Here is a 17800-nt window from a genome sequence, read left to right on the forward strand (position 1 = left end):
AAACAAAACAAAAACATTACAGTAAAATGAAATACACTTAAGTATTACTTCTTGGAACTTGTGTATAATATTAACATGATGAACAGCACCCAAGTTAAAATGGGTACATAGTTAAAAACATGTTCAACTGCGGCCAATTTATGGTTTCCAAAAATATTTCGTCCTACATATTCCGACGTTACAACACTGTGCGCTATTTAATATTTTAACCTTATAATAAGCGTCTAGAAAGAAAAATTAGGAGTCTATGAAGAAAGTGGACCCACGGTAACAATTTCTCATGAAGACGTTGCAACATAAACTTACGAGGAGCCCAGATACTGGCCTTAATTACAAACGTCTTTAACTGTGTATCTATATTAACGTTGTGATTTACTTCTTATCCAATTTTATTTTATTTACGTAATATAATTAATCAAGGTAGATAAACCAATTTCAGACTTTTTATTCTTCTCACCAAGTTACCCTGGCAGTAGGGTACAACACCTGCGCATGGTAATCCTATGGGGATTAGGGGGTACACCCTTCCCGAAGATACTGGTATTTATTTATTGTGTTGACTTCAAATGGAGCAGTTTCTAAAATACACATGATGTAACGTAAATATTTAGTGTATGGTAGCCTAAACGATATTAAGATGTGTTAAAATACATCCACGAAGCTTCCCTCTGCCTCTTCTCACGAACCAGTGGGCCTATGGTCTTTATTTACATGGCTGATGTAATACAAATTTCATGCATGGATAATTGTTTTGTACTTTTTCGGTTTAATTATCATTGCATCTATGATGAAAATTTAATTTCTTTAAAGGTAATTAGTAAGTGTACTTATTTACACACTCTATTGTAAATCAATACCAAAACTGATGTCTATTTTGTGATGAAATCATCGTAAAGGTATTTTTGCGAAATATCTGAGGGCTGTGTGAAACATTTTCCTTTCGTGTAAACACCAGGATCGAGACGGTTCTTTAGGTACCACTTGGAAGTCGGTGTGGCTAAAGGAGGAGTTACGTCACACACACGCTAAGTCTCATTATTATTTATTAATTCCAGTGGAATAAATTTGGCATCTACAGTTGAGATTACCAGATAAACTTAATGTATTTGAATGTTCTTTTTTTTATTTTTGATACTTAGGAGTTTCTACAATGAGTGAATAATTTGTGACACGGAACAATTTTTTTTTTTTTTTTCTTGTTTGAGAACATTATTCCTAAACGTATATCTAACACGGCTTTCACTATGATAGCAAGTAATTAACAGCTGGACCCCCAGTGGTACAGTGATATGTCTACAAACTTATATCACTAGAAACTGGGTTTCAATACCCGTGGTGGGCAGAGCACAAATAGCCCTTGTTTAACTTTGCGCTTAACACAAAACAAACAAATAATAAAAACTACTGAAGTAAATGAACGTTGCCAGTAACCCTGTGTTATCACGAGGCTTCTAGTTTCATGTTTACACACGGTTAGAGTCGTGATATAAGCAAGGTGTTTCTGACCAGGTTATACATTATATTTTAATAACGTATAATCGTTAGGATAGTCTGGAATATCCCCACGTACTCCAGTAAGGCAGTCTTACTTGTAAGATGTGTCTTAATGTATTACTGTTGTACATATGTTGACTTGCATGGTGTTTTGGCTTTTGGCTACCTCTAACTTTCTTACATCACTCCATAACGCTTTGTTTTCTAATATAGCTATTTATTATCATCCATTTACTTACTGTTTAAGTTAATCACAAAGATACACAATGGACTATTTGTGTTCTGCCCACCATCCGTGGTTTCAAGGTTGCAAGCCCGCAGACATATCGCTGTGCCACTAGGGGGTTCATCCCTCTAACGTGGATGAGAACATAACTTGAAGTTTTGTTTGTCCATCAAAAACTTGTAACGAAACAGTCGTTATTCTAGGTATACTATTTACATAAGCGAATAAAGGTCAAACGTTATGATCTACGAATAACAGAGTCAGTTCATGTGTTCAGTACTTAATAGAATCGATGTTCACAATTGAAACAAAACAAAGCATTTAAAGAAAACGATTTCCTCATAAATTCTTGCTTACTTCCTACAACTTGATCTCTTTTTTGTTTTGTTTTTTTTATGAGCAGTTAGCAAACAAAATTCACGAGGGACCTAGCCTATCTTGAAGGGCTTGGTTTTGGATTTACAGTTAATCCTTTTGCTGCCAAGAGGAATCTCCCGCTATACAGTCAATACATCTTCTACCACCAAGTAGGATCTGTTAGAGATACGACAAGCTAATATCGGTGAGAACTCTCCTAGCTATAGCATCTGCTTCAGTCCTCCAATATTCGATGTGGCCTTACGTATGCTGACAACTTTAGCAAAAAGTATGTTCCTTCGAACGTGTTAACTTAGCATGTTTATTTTATAATGTTTTTTACATGTCTAGTAACAATTAGCACTCTCTTCTATTCAGTTAGTTTACGGACTAACGACATAAAATTCGTAATTCGAGTCCCTTAGGTGAGCAAAGTGTAGATAGCCCATGTGTAGCGAAGAAAACAACTACTAAAATATATTATACAGTGTTTTTTAAAAATCTAGGATCAACTGGCAGTAATATTTATTAAACACTATAACATTCAACGTTTTTTACATGTTTATGAACAATTAGCAGTAATATTTATTACACAATATATCATATTAGCCTTTTTATATGTCTAGGAACGAGTAGCAGTAACATTTATTAAACACTATATTATTAAACGTTTTTTTTTACATGTTTAGGAATAATTAGCAGTAATATTTATTAAACAGTATATTATTAAACGTTTTTACATGTTTAGGAACGATTAGCAGTAATATTTATTAAACACTAAATTATTATTCGTTTTTACATGTTTAGGAACGATTAGCAGTAATATTTATTAAACACTAAATTATTATTCGTTTTTACATGTTTAGGAACGATTAGCAGTAATATTTATTGAAAACTATATTACTGAAAGTTTTTACATATCCACGAACAATTAGCAGTAATATTTATTACACAATATATTATATTAGCGTTTTTTACATGTTTAGGAACGATTAGCAGTAATATTTAGTGAACACTATATTACTGAATGATTTTTACATTTCTAGCAACACTATAGAAGCGTTTCTCACATGTTCAACAACGCTTAACATTCATTTCTATTCGATATATTGTGCATGTCTGGAGACAATTAGCACTAATTTACACCGATACATTTCATAGAGTTTTTCACGTGCATATGGAAATTTTAGCAGTCATTTCTATTAAACAATAAATTCGAAAGCGTTTCTTACAGCGTTAACTTATATTAAACTATGTTACACAGAGTTTCTTACGTGTTTAGAGACAATTAGCAACGATTTCTATTAAACAAATTTTCATCTTAGTTAATTTAAACTAATCTAGTTTGTTATATTTCAACTTGATAATTTTACAAATTATTGAAAAATATGTTATCACTAGCAGCCCCATAAAACGATTACTGTCAAGTTAGTATATTTATTGCAAGATTATTCTGCAAATCTATATGTCCACGAGTCTTAAGCCTAACATTAATAACGCTTTTATTAAATATGATCTACATTCGACAAAGAAATACATTAACACTGTAATTTGCGTATAAGTTTTTTCTGCTTTAGTTTAGACAGAACTAAAGTTTATCGTACAAAATAATGGAATAGCTAAAGAATATAGACTTTCAAAATAACGTTCTATTTCTATAACCATTAAACATTATTCAAACCCTAACATATCACATATAGGCTTAACATTATTTTATCCTTATATAGCGTAGAAAATTATTTCTTCAAGAAAACAGTTCCTCATAAAACTAGAGTGGAAAAATAAAATTTCATGATAGCAAGGCAATTAAACTAAATTAACTCAGTCTCTTTCATTAATGTTGTGAAGCAATACATTAGAAACCGCTAGCATCTCGGCACTCCAGGCAAGATAACTATTGTTTGTTTGTAAGTATAAAGCTACAAGATGGGCGGGGCGACCTGTGTTCTGCTCACCACGGGTATCGAAATTCAGTCTTTATTGTGATAAGTCCTCAGATTTACCGGTGACCCGCCTGAACCAGTCTGAATAAGCTAGATTTTATAGTATTTACAATCTGTATGAAAACATCAATGTGGAGTGGCTACTTAGCTCCTAAAATGGGTAATTCAGAGATTACAACGTTAAAAAATCGGGTTTCAATTCCCTCCGTGGGCAGAGAACAGATAACCCACTGAGTAGTTTTGCGCTTGACTACAAGGAAGCAAAAGAAATGTTTAGTTGACTATTCTAAGAGCACAATATACTTGGATATATCTGCAAGTTAACGAACGTTTATAAAATGACAGAGTATTCTACAGGCACTCGACTTAATAAGCTATGAAAATAAATATATAAAAAAGACAAAAACTTATCGCTCAGTAGTTTCATCACTTCAATACATCATAATCAGTTATGCCTAAAGAAGTTTATAAGTAATTATTTAATTCCTAAAATAAAAAAGAACACGAGTTTTCAACAGACTCCCCCCAATGTACAAAGACAAATCAAAGTGACACTTCTCGAGACTAGCGATAGAAGGTGAAATACAGACCTTCTTGTTCATAATATATTAACCTCTCAGTCCGTTCTCTTTGTTTGGCATGACAACATTTGACGTTACGTATTCTCCACCGAATACTTTCTTAGAACTGTGACGAGCATCTAGCTCTATGTGAGGAGATATGTCGTTCCTTACACATACTTTCATGTGTCTAGACCACCGGTTAAGATAACAGAAATTACAAACTACTGACACTTGTTAAGTTATTTAATACAGGCCCCAAACTACGGCAACATATGAGATTTCGTTACTGTCTGACGTTAATAGACACCCTACGGTACGACCCAAACGTTTTCTCTGTCGATTTTTTTATTATTATTAATAAATGTAAACAATTTTTTTACAGCTCATCCGCACAAACCTTTCACCAACTTTTTTTTTTTTTTGCATACATTTTCATTCACTTAGCTCATCATGCCCCGTTGGTGACGTGTCAGTGGTTGAAAAAAAACAAACATATTATCCTATCATTGGTTGAAAAATAAAAACATATTAACCTATCATTGGTTGAAAAAATAAAAACATATAAGCGTGTCACTGGATGAAAATAAAAATATGTTGACGTGGTATCGGTGCGAATCAATTAATCTCATGAAATGTGTGTGTGTGTGTTTTCTTATAGCAAGGCCACATCGGGCTATCTGCTGAGACCACCTCGAATCCCTGATTTTAGCGTTGTAAATATGTTTTGCTTCCTGAAAAGTTTTTGCTGATTGAAACAGGTACCTGGTGGGTATGCACAAATATAGTTTTGGTTTTGCTTCATCATTTAGGAACTCTGAGAAATAGACAGTTAACTGTTTACCGGCAATAACGTATTTAATTGCATTTATGTTTCTAATACGCTATTAAGTTCAACATAATTAAAAGTGTTTTGCTCCTGATTTTCGTTTGTAATCAATATCCGGTGCATCACGTTGCGGTGTCCAACAGAAGTCAGCAAGCATTGACGGATTCCGATTGCTCTGATATCGTTTTTCCATTGTAGGAAAACTGAAGATTTCGATGAAACGGTACATTATGGGCAAATTTGGATGTGATTCTCATGATCATCAGCCAAAAATTTATAAGAAACACCCAACAGTGTTCAAGAAATAAAAACTTTGTTGTGCAGTGTTATCAGTGGCTTACAAATGTCTAAAATTTTCAATGATTCTGCAACAAACAAATATATATATTTCCCCTAAAACATCTAAAGCCTATTATTATGTTTAAGGATAAAATTCCATTAGAACCTCTTGAATACAATTATAAAGGTTTTTTTGTTTTTTTTTACACAAGTGAAATATACAAAATGTGCAAAACTTACCATGTGATTTTAGTTAAATTTCTGGGCGGACTATTTTCATAAACATGCTATTACTGGTAAGTTGTATGTGGTAAAAGATAACTCTTTACGAAAAATTACTAGAAAAGGTGGCAAATGCAGAATAGCTACAAAATGTAGAATAAGAGATATATTAAAAAGAAAAACCAAAATTATATTCTCAAATTTAATTACTCTACACATTATCCTTCAAATTGGCTTCAAGAATGGTTTGATTTCGTTTGAATTTCACGTAAAGCTATACGTGGCCTATCTGCATTAGCCGTCCATAATTTTGCAGTGTAAGACTAGAGGGAAGGCAGCTAGCTAGTCATCACCATCCACCGCCAACTCTTCAGCTTCTCTCTTACCAACGAATAGTAGGATTGACTGTAACTTTATAACGCCCACAGGGCTGAAAGGGCGAGCTAGTTTGGTGCAACGAGGATTCGAACCTGTGACCCTCAGATTATGCCAGGCCATAATTAGTACTATATTAATATTTATGATAAAAGAATGGATTCTACATTTCAAATTTTGGACTTCCCATTCGAAACAGTAATGTACCAAACAATGATAGACAGAGCGTCATACCTTCATAGCTTCTCAGGTATTGTAACAATGAACAGTCTTTAATTTCTAGCATTAATATCTTAGTGAATAAACTAATTTTCAATAGAATTAATACGATAACTATAATTAAATATTCTCACTCATTTTCTACTAACTGGTATGAAAGAAATAAAAATAACACGATAATAATATGTTGGTTTTGTAAAAAAAAATATTGGAATTACTTATTTGGACTATATTTTGTATTCGTGTATTAATGATGTTATTTCCCTATATAAGACATGCTACTACGTAAGTTCTGTACAACCTTACCAGTGGCACAAATGAGTGCTGTATTAACAATTTATGTTGGGCTCAGTATAGTAATGTCTTATACAGACAAGAAATAATTATTGTTTCTAACGAGCTTGGTTTCTACAGACAGAGTACAATTATTCTTTGTAACGAGCTTGGTTTATATTAATTATAACCCCCAGTGGCACAGTGGTATGGGTGTGAATTCACACCACTAAAAACCGGTTTTCGATACCCGTGGTAGGCAGAGCACAGATACCCCATTCTGTAGCTTTGTGCCTAATTTTAAATAAACAAATATAAATAGAAAATAATTATTGTTTGTAACGAGTTTAGTTTATATAAATAAAGAACAATTAGTGTTTGTAACGAGTTTGATTTATACAAATACATTATTGTTTACAACGAGCTTGGTTTATATAAATGCAGAATAAATATTGTTTATAACGAGCTTGGTTAATACAAATACAGAGTAATTATTGTTTGTAACGAGTTTGGTTTATATAAATACAGTATAATTATGGTTTATAACGAGCTTGGTTTATATAAGTACAGAATAATTACTGTCTGTAACGAGTTTAGTTTATACAAATACAGAATAATTAATGTTTATAAAGAGTTTGGTTTATATAAATACAGGATAATTAGTATTTGTAACGAGTTTGATTTATACAAATACAAAATTATTATTATTTGTAACGAGTTTGGTTTATACAAATACAGAGTAATTATTGTTTATAAGCAGCTTGGTTTACATATACAAAGAATAATTACCCTTCCTAATGATCTAGGTTTACATAGACAAAAAATAATTACCTTTTGTAAAGAGCTTGGTTTACATAGACAAAGAATAATTACCTTTTATAATGATCTAGGTTTACACAGCGAATAATTATTATTTATAACAATAAAAAGTTAGAAACAAACAAAAAGCGGTTATAACCAGATATGAAATGTTACTAAGATTTATTAAATCTATTAATCAGAAAACATTTCTTTGTTCGAGCACTATTTTATCACTGGACGAAATGAGATCTTCATTTGTATGTTGAGAACACCATATTAGTTCCTTATTCATTTCAGTTCAGATGGATTAAACCAAGAGAAACTAGAGTGCAGTTTAGGTCAATATTTATGACACAGTACTCCGATGTAATGAACTACGTCATGTCATAATCTGAATCGCATTGTAGAGTGTGTTTTTTTGTAATGCGGTTACTTATAACAAATTGAATGCCCGTCATACGACTGGAAACAATAATTAATTTTTCGTCTCAAACTTTTATCTCAATAGATATTTTATGAATCTAGTAACAATATATGTCTGGAGAATGACCATTCTATTTCTAGTATTTTATTAAAACATTTCTTTTATGTATATCTCTAATTATTGTTTGATTAACATATTTTAAATATTAATATATTTTTAAGTTATTCAAATTTTCTTCTTAATATATCCTTATAGAGTGAAAGATGCGAAAAACTAATTCTCAAGCCCGTATTCCTATTTGATGTACTGTATGACCCTGCAAATTATTAATTGTGGTAGCAAAGATAGTAAATTTTATCATGAATTTCTGGGTCTTCTCTTAAGGGCTGTCCTGGTTTTGGTTCTGTTAGCCTGCTGAGCTTAAAAAATCACCGTTTATTTTGGTATTTTCAAAATTAAAATGTGCTGCAGGTAAAACCTACGGATTGTTATGGAATTGTAGCCAAGAGTTACGATTGGTAAAATTTGTCAACGTGTCTCATTGACAAACGAACAAACATAATGTGAATGATCAACCAATGATTATGATTTTTAGTGCCATCAGTGTCAAGCGTGAGGCGCACATACACCTGATTCGATTTTATTATCATAATCTCAAGCAACTACCCTAAAAAATAATTACATGCCCGACGTAGCACACTGTCCGTTTTAATATATATTGATGGCTGGAAAAAAATTAAAAAGACAAAGTTGTTTATCGCGGCAAAAAGTGCTGTCGTTTCGTGCAAGTTGCGTGTCAATCGGTACCGCAACGGCCGAGATATTAGCGTGACAGACGGACGGCTTCAGATAGTAGATACTGACATCATATTGTGTTACGCTACAATAATTGTTACTGCCCACTTTTAAAATTTACCTGTTGTTACCACTATGACCTCTTTGTCTTATCTCTGATTTTTTAAATCTTTTTTTGCCTTCACAGACCACCAAGTTGAACTAGTGACGCAAGTTTGTTTTTGAATTTCGCGCAAAACTACAGGAGGGCTATCTACACTAATCGTCCCTAATTTATCAGTGTAAGACTAGAGGAAAGGCAGTTAATCAGCACTACCCATCGCCAACTCTTGAGTTACTCTTTTACCAACAAATAGTGGGAACGACCGTCACTTTATAAGCCTCCCTCCACGGCTGAAAAGGGGAGCATGTTTGGTGTGACGTGGATTCGAACCCGCGACCCGCGGATTACGAGTGGAATGCCTTAATCACCTGGCCATGCCAGGCCATCAATGTAGTAAAGGTAAGATTTGAAATCACTCTCGATTCCTTTTTCTTGTAGGGCCTTTTCCTCGTCGTTTTTTAATTAAGTTTCTGTGAATTATTTGATTTATTTGTTTTTTTTTTAGTATAGTTTTATATTTGTACAGTGCAACCACTGCTTCGGGCTAGTTTCTCTGCAACTAAATAACTGTTGCGAATCTCTCGCTGTTCTTTTTTGTAGTCTTTGATTCGCTGGTTTACCGAAATAATATGTCATATTTTAATAACCAATTACTAATATTATCATACTTTAATATTAGTTTTCACACGATTCCAAACAAAATACCCTTTACTGGATGGTGTGCTGTTTCCGGCGATATATGTGCAAGGATTTAGAGCTTCTAATTTAACTGTTTTTAGTTTTTTTAGATGTTTGATAGACAAAAAGTGATATTTCCAAATGTCTGCGTACTACTTCCTACACGTCAGAGAAACTACTATCAGCAGATTAAAAATAATGAAATAGGACCCACTGACGACATACATTGTTCTCGTTTTAGAAATGGCCGAATATATCCACTCCTCTTGAAATAAGGAAAAAAACGTTTCGAAATGGCTTAATGTAGTCGTCGAGTGCAGCTATTTTAGATGAAAAGGACTGGAAAATGTCATCTAGAAACGTAGAACAAACACATCAAAGGGCCCAAGAAATGTAGATGTGTCAATAAAAACCAACCAAGGATGGGTTTATGGTGCTCAAACCGCTTAGTTACAGTTAGCGCTGACTGTGCAAAATACGTGAAACTTCAACACAAATAATCGTCGAATTAATACACGCTGTGTCTACATATTTATATCTACCTTATAAGGGGATATTTTAGGTTTGAAATACATGCATCTGTTCCTTGTCAAGCACTAAGTTTCTGTGTTTCTATCTTATAGAGAAATGTCAGGCACTACGTCTTTATGTTTCTATTATATAGAGAAATGTCAGGCACTACGTCTTTATGTTTCTATCTTATAGAGAAATGTCAGGCACTACGTCTTTATGTTTCTATCTTATAGAGAAATGTCAGGCACTACGTCTTTATGTTTCTATCTTATAGAGAAATGTCAGGCACTACATCTTTATGTTTCTATCTTATAGAGAAATGTCAGGCACTACGTTTTTATGTTTTCTGCTGTTCCTCATCCTTATTTCCGTACCACCTCAGGATCGTAACTCGTTTTTTTTTGTTTTTTTTGGGGGGCGGCATGACAGTTTCTGTGTTTCTATCTTATAGAGAAATGTCAGGCACTACGTCTTTATGTTTCTATCTTATAGAGAAATGTCAGGCACTACGTCTTTATGTTTTCTGCTGTTCCTCATCCCTATTTCCGTACCACCTCAGGATCGTAACTCGTTTCTTTTTGTTCTTTTTTGGGGGGCGGCATGACCAAGCGTGTTAAGGCGTTCGACTCGTAATCCGAGGGTCGCGGGTTCGAATCCCGGTCGCACCAAACATGTCCGCCCTCTCAGCCGTGGGGGCGTTATAATGTAACGATCAATCCCACTATTCGTTGGTAAAAGAGTAGCCCAAGAGTTGGCGGTGGGTGGTGATGACTAGCTGCCTTCACTCTAGTCTTACACTGCTAAATTAGGGACGGCTAGCGCAGATAGCCCTCGAGTAGCTTTGCGCGAAATTCAAACAAACAAATCTTTTGTTTTTTAATAGTTTCTTATCCATGGACGATAAAAGAAGCGAAGAGCATAATAAGATTTAAAGGTTATTGCTAGTAGAGAAGAAACAAACTTTCACACACAATACACAGTGAGCAAGCAATGTTGCAAATTTCAATTATCAATCCATTAGCGAATATCTTTACTGATGCATTGGTCACGTATGCAGGGACTGTAATGCTTACATAAACTCACAAAGTAGCAATGACGTTGCTGGATTTGTAGATTTAGTGTGAATGCTCTTGCTACGTGTAAAGAATGTGTAACATTGTTTACGCGTCGTGAGACAGTTGTCAACTTGTGTCATTGGACTACAGATTTCTTTGAAGGTTCTCATGCACACAAATGTGTTATTCATATTTAATTACTTGTACTATAGAAAGGAAAGATTTCTTATTATTGTTCACCGGTTGTTTTATAATTTAAATATTTCGAAAGAAGGTTTGATGATTGATGCTTAAAGAAAAGCAGTACATTTACAAAATGATATTGAGAACAAGTTTTGAAGTAGCTATCGATACTAATTGTACAATCTATGTTACAGATATTATTACTAATTATACAAGTTGTGTTAGGACAATCTATGTTACAGATATTATTACTAATTATATAAGTTGTGTTGAGGACAAGCTATGTTACAGATATTATTACTAATTATACAAGTTGTGTTGAGGACAATCTATGTTACAGATATTATTACTAATTATACAAGTTGTGTTGAGGACAATCTGTGTTACAGATATTATTACGAATTATACAAGTTGTGTTGAGGACAATCTATGTTACAAATATTATTACGAATTATACAAGTTGTGTTAGGACAATCTATGTTACAGATATTATTACTAATTATATAAGTTGTGTTGAGGACAATCTATGTTACAGATATTATTACTAATTATACAAGTTGTGTTGAGGACAATCTATGTTACAGATATTATTACTAATTATACAAGTTGTGTTGAGGACAATCTGTGTTACAGATATTATTACGAATTATACAAGTTGTGTTGAGGACAATCTATGTCACAGATATTATTACTAATTATACGAGATGTGTTGAGGACAATCTATGTTACAGATATTATAACTAATTGTAAAAATGTGTTTAAGAAATCTATGTTACAGATGTTGTTACTAATTATACAAGTTATATTTATAACTAGGAAGTAAGAGTTACATGGTGAGATGATAACTAGGAAGGATGTGTACCACTGAAGTAAGAGTTGCATAGTGAGATGATAACTAGAAAAAATGTGCACCACTGAAATAAGAGTTACATGGTGAGATGATAGCTAGAAAAGATATGTACCACTAAAGTAAGAGTTACATGGTGAGATGATAACTAGGAAGGATGTGTACCACTGAAGTAAGAGTTACATGGTAAGATGATAACTAGGAAGGCTGTGTACCACTGAAGTAAAAGTTACATGGTGAGATGATAACTAGAAAAGATGTGTACCACTGAAATAAGAGTTACATGGTGAGATGATAGCTAGAAAAGATGTGTACCACTGAAATAAGAGTTGTATGGTGAGATGATAACTAGGAAGGATGTGTACCACTGAAGTAAGAGTTACATGGTGAGATGATAAATAGGAAGGATGTGTACCACTGAAGTAAGAGTTACATGGTGAGATGATAACTAGGAAGGCTGTGTACCACTGAAGTAAAAGTTACATGGTGAGATGATAGCTAGAAAAGATGTGTACCACTGAAATAAGAGTTGTATGGTGAGATGATAACTAGGAAGGATGTGTACCACTGAAGTAAGAGTTACATGGTGAGATGATAAATAGGAAGGATGTGTACCACTGAAGTAAGAGTTACATGGTGAGATGATAACTAGGAAGGCTGTGTACCACTGAAGTAAAAGTTACATGGTGAGATGATAGCTAGAAAAGATGTGTACCACTGAAATAAGAGTTGTATGGTGAGATGATAACTAGGAAGGATGTGTACCACTGAAGTAAGAGTTACATGGTGAGATGATAGCTAGAAAAGATGTGTACCACTGAAATAAGAGTTGCATGGTGAGATGATAATTAGGAAGGATGTGTACCACTGAAGTAAGAGTTACATGGTGAGATGATAAATAGCAAGGATATGTACTACTGAAGTAAGAGTTGCATAGTGAGATGATAACTATAAAAAATGTGTACCACTGAAATAAGAGTTACATGGTGAGATGATAGCTAGAAAAGATGTGTACCACTAAAGTAAGAGTTACATGGTGAGATGATAACTAGAAAAATGTGTACCACTGAAATAAGAGTTACATGGTAAGATGATAACTAGGAAGGCTGTGTACCACTGAAGTAAGAGTTACATAGTGAGATGATAACTAGAAAAGATGTGTACCACTGAAGTAAGAGTTACATAGTGAGATGATAACTAGAAAAAATGTGTACCACTGAAGTAAGAGTTACATGGTGAGATGATAACTAGAAAAGATGTGTACCACTGAAGTAAGAGTTACATGGTGAGATGATAACTAGAAAAGATGTGTACCACTAAAATAAGAGTTACATGGTGAGATGATAACTAGAAAAGATGTGTACCACTGAAGTAATTGTTACATGGTGAGATGATAGCTAGAAAAGGTGTGTACCACTGAAATAAGAGTTGCATGGTGAGATGATAATTAGGAAGGATGTGTACCACTGAAGTAAGAGTTACATGGTGAGTTGATAAATAGGAAGGATATGTACCACTGAAGTAAGAGTTACATGTTGAGATGATAGCTAGAAAAGATGTGTAACACTAAAGTAAGAGTTACATGGTGAGATGGTAGCTAGAAAAGATGTGTACCACTAAAGTAAGAGTTACATGGTGAGATGATAGCTAGAAAAGATGTGTACCACTGAAATAAGAGTTGCATGGTGAGATGATAACTAGGAAGGATGTGTACCACTGAAGTAAGAGTTACATGGTGAGATGATAAATAGGAAGGATGTGTACCACTGAAATAAGAGTTACATGGTGAGACGATAACTAGAAAAGATGTGTACCACTGAAATAAGACTTACATGGTGAGATGATAACTAGAAAAGATGTGTACCACTAAAGTAAGAGTTACATGGTGAGATGATAAATAGGAAGGACATGTACCACTGAAGTAAGAGTTACATGTTGAGATGATAGCTAGAAAAGATGTGTAACACTGGAGTAAGAGTTACATGGTGAGATGATAACTAGGAAGGATGTGTACCACTGAAATAAGAGTTACATGGTGAGATGATAACTAGGAAGGATGTGTGCCACTGGAGTAAGAGTTACATGGTGAGATGATAACTAGGAAGGATGTGTACTACTGAAGTAAGAGTTACATGGTGAGATGATAAATAGGAAGGACATGTACCACTGAAGTAAGAGTTACATGTTGAGATGATAGCTAGAAAAGATGTGTAACACTGGAGTAAGAGTTACATGGTGAGATGATAACTAGGAAGGATGTGTACCACTGAAATAAGAGTTACATGGTGAGATGATAACTAGGAAGGATGTGTGCCACTGGAGTAAGAGTTACATGGTGAGATGATAACTAGGAAGGATGTGTACTACTGAAGTAAGAGTTACATGATGAGATGACAACTAGAAAAGATGTGTACCACTGAAGTAAGAGTTACATGGTGAGATGATAACTAGAAAAGATGTGTACCACTGAAATAAGAGTTACATGGTGAGATGATAACTAGGAAGGATGTGTACCACTGAAGTAAAAGTTACATGGTGAGATGATAACTAGGAAGGATGTGTACCACTGAAGTAAGAGTTACATGGTGAGATGATAACTAGGAAGGATGTGTACCACTGAAATAAGAGTTACATGGTGAGATGATAGCTAGAAACGACTTGTACCATTTGATACATTAGATCTTTGGAGCATATATATTTCTTGTTCTTTGAACAAACAATTTAATGACATGATACATTATTTGGTAGAAACGGCGTCTAGAAATTACAGGATTCAACATAAAAGTTTGACTGGGAAAGGCGTCTAACTTTTATTTTGTACAGGTGATATTAACAGGACTTTGAAAGTGAGTGATACTGGGAAGAAATATCCACAAAAAGTAATTATATTACAAGAATTACTTGGTCCAGTTAGTGATTAGGAAGAGCTCGAATCGCTAAATGCAACGTGTTTTTGACACAGGAAAGAAAACCCCCGTCAACATACCTAAGGAAACCGAAATCAGAGTCTAATAATTACTTGATAAAGGTGATAATAAGAAAGAATGTGTTCCACATAATACAACAGGTGTTTGAAATATAAAGAATACTTGTCGTGATGTCTTGGAGAATGTGAAAAGAACCAGAATTTATTTCACTATTTAAGTATCCTAAGATATATGTGTTATAAAGTTTCAAACATTTTTATATGAACAAAATTCAGTTAACGATAAAAAATTGTACTGGGTATGTTTGAAATGCGGTTTCCAAAAAGTCCTATCAATAATCATCCCCCCCCCCAAAAAAAAATCCTAATTACTTTTAGGTAACTCGCGTGAATTCTTCACCAATATTTCTATCAGACATAATGTTTGTGTGAATTCGTCACCAATATTTCTATCAGACATAATGTTTGTTTAAATTCGTCACCAATATTTCTATCAGACATAATGTTTGTGTGAATTCGTCACCAATATTTCTATCAGACATTATGTTTGTGTGGAGAATTATTTTCTTCTTATTACATCATTTTATAGTTTTTATTTTTTTCTCACATTTACGTTTTCGTCATTTTTCTGTTGGTGTTGAAATACTGAATACAGAAATGTAAGTATATGGACAATATTATACACACGTAAATATAAGAACAATATTGAATGTTTTGAGTCTATATTACATATATTTATATATATAGACTATTTGAAATATATGGCTTATATTACGTAAATCTAAATATAAGGGCAATATTAAGTACATAAATACAGAGTGTGTAATATATTTAATATATGGTTTATATTGCATATATGTCAATATAAATACAATATTAAGTATACAAACGATGAGTCTCGATTATAAATCCTCGTATCTAAATATATGGATGATATTAAACACGTAAATACAGAGTCGGTGTTAAATACTGGTAACTATGTGAATATAGTGTCAATAACATAAGTAAATTCATTCAACTGGAATCCTGACAATAAGAAACAAGATTCGAAACTATTGATAAATCACTTACTGTGGAATATGAGCAACTTAGCCTGACGGACTCGGTGCTTTCAACAAGCTATACAAGCTGTGTTTCATGAATCTGACTCTGATTAAATGAATGTCAGATAATGAAAGAGAAGTTCATTGTCATAAAGAAGGAAAGACAAAACGAAGCTAGAACGATAGTTCCCAGTAATAAAATATAAACAGTAAATTATCGAGAAACAATGTTAAATGGCCGTCAGTGAACTGTACGAACGGATAAATAAAAAGGTATTTAGAAAACGAATGTAAGCTGCCAAATATCCTGAACACAGAAGTAATAATAGTTCCACGCATAAAGACTTCCGCTTTTCAACATTAATAAACTTTCGGAACGCTTATTTTTCTAACTTTTGCGCAAAGCTATACGAGGGATATCTACGCTAGCCGTCCTTAATTTAGCACTGTAAGACAAGAGAGAAGGCAACTAGTCATTACCTCCCACCGCCAACTTTTGGGCTACTCTTTTACTAACGAATAGTGAGATTGGCTATAACATTCTAATGTCCCCGTCACACCAAACATGCCCTTTCAACTGTGGGGCGTGACATGTGGCGATCATACATATAGAACACGATAAATCGACAATGTGGTCCACTTTAGTGTACAGAATACATTTAATAACATCTTCACAAACTCTGGTAATTAACATCCCAGCGCAAGTAAATTTAAACATAGTAATATTTAATATTACTATCGAATAATGCCTTACGAACGTTGAACATAGCCAGTGTATTTTGTATTTACGACAAAGCTACTAAAACTATCTACAGCCATCACTAATGCTGAACTGCTGATTATAAGGAAGGCAGCCAGCCCATCAGCCATCAATCCACGAAAATGGATTGAATGTCACTGTTATAAAGCACCCATTGTTTAAAGAGGTTGAAGTAATTTGTTGTAAAATACGGACACGAACCGACTCGACAGCTCCGAAACCAACAGCTCTTCCAGGAGATCAGTCCGCACCCACGTATAAATGTATATAGTACTAGCTCATCAGTGGGGTGACGTTTAATTTTGTTCTCGGGCAATATCGTGCCAAAGCCTCATCTACAGAGCATAATTGGCGTCTCATTAAAATATGTAATAAAAATGTGCTGAGAGGTTAGTTTACTTTTGCAATATATCCAGGTGGTTAAGGCATTCGACTCGTAATATGAGGGTCGCGGGTTCGAATCCCCGTCACAACAAACATGCTCGTCCTTTGATGTGTGAGGGCGTTATAAGGTGGCGATCAATCCCACTATTTGTTGGTACAAGAGTAGCCAAATAGTTGGCGGTGAGTGGAGATGACTAAGCTGCGTTTCCTCTTGTCTTTCACTGCTAAATTAGGAACGGCTAGAGCAGATAGTCCTCGTGTAGCTTTGAGCGAAATTCAAACCAAACCAAACTTTTGTAATAAGCGAATCCACTTTCATTCATTTTCATTCAACTTATAAGACACTGTTCATTTATTGGAATAGATTCTCTTAAAGAGTGGATGTAATCAAGAGATCGTTTCATGAGATGTAAATATTTAAACTGCTTCAGTTTCCAAGATGTCTTCTCTGGTTTATTTATAATAGTATCAGATATAGTTAGCCAAACATGAAGAACTAATACACTCTTCA

The 17800-nt window shown here is 33.9% G+C and overlaps 1 protein-coding gene across 7 annotated transcripts in view; it reads right to left on the bottom strand.

Annotated features, from left to right (window-relative positions):
• Positions 1 to 17800, bottom strand: part of LOC143257525 (protein slit-like) — a 305134-nt gene that overhangs the window by 147356 nt on the left and 139978 nt on the right. The window lies entirely within an intron of this gene.

This window comes from Tachypleus tridentatus, chromosome 7 (genome assembly GCF_004210375.1).
Source record: "Tachypleus tridentatus isolate NWPU-2018 chromosome 7, ASM421037v1, whole genome shotgun sequence".
NCBI classification, from domain to species: Eukaryota; Metazoa; Arthropoda; class Merostomata; order Xiphosura; family Limulidae; genus Tachypleus; species Tachypleus tridentatus.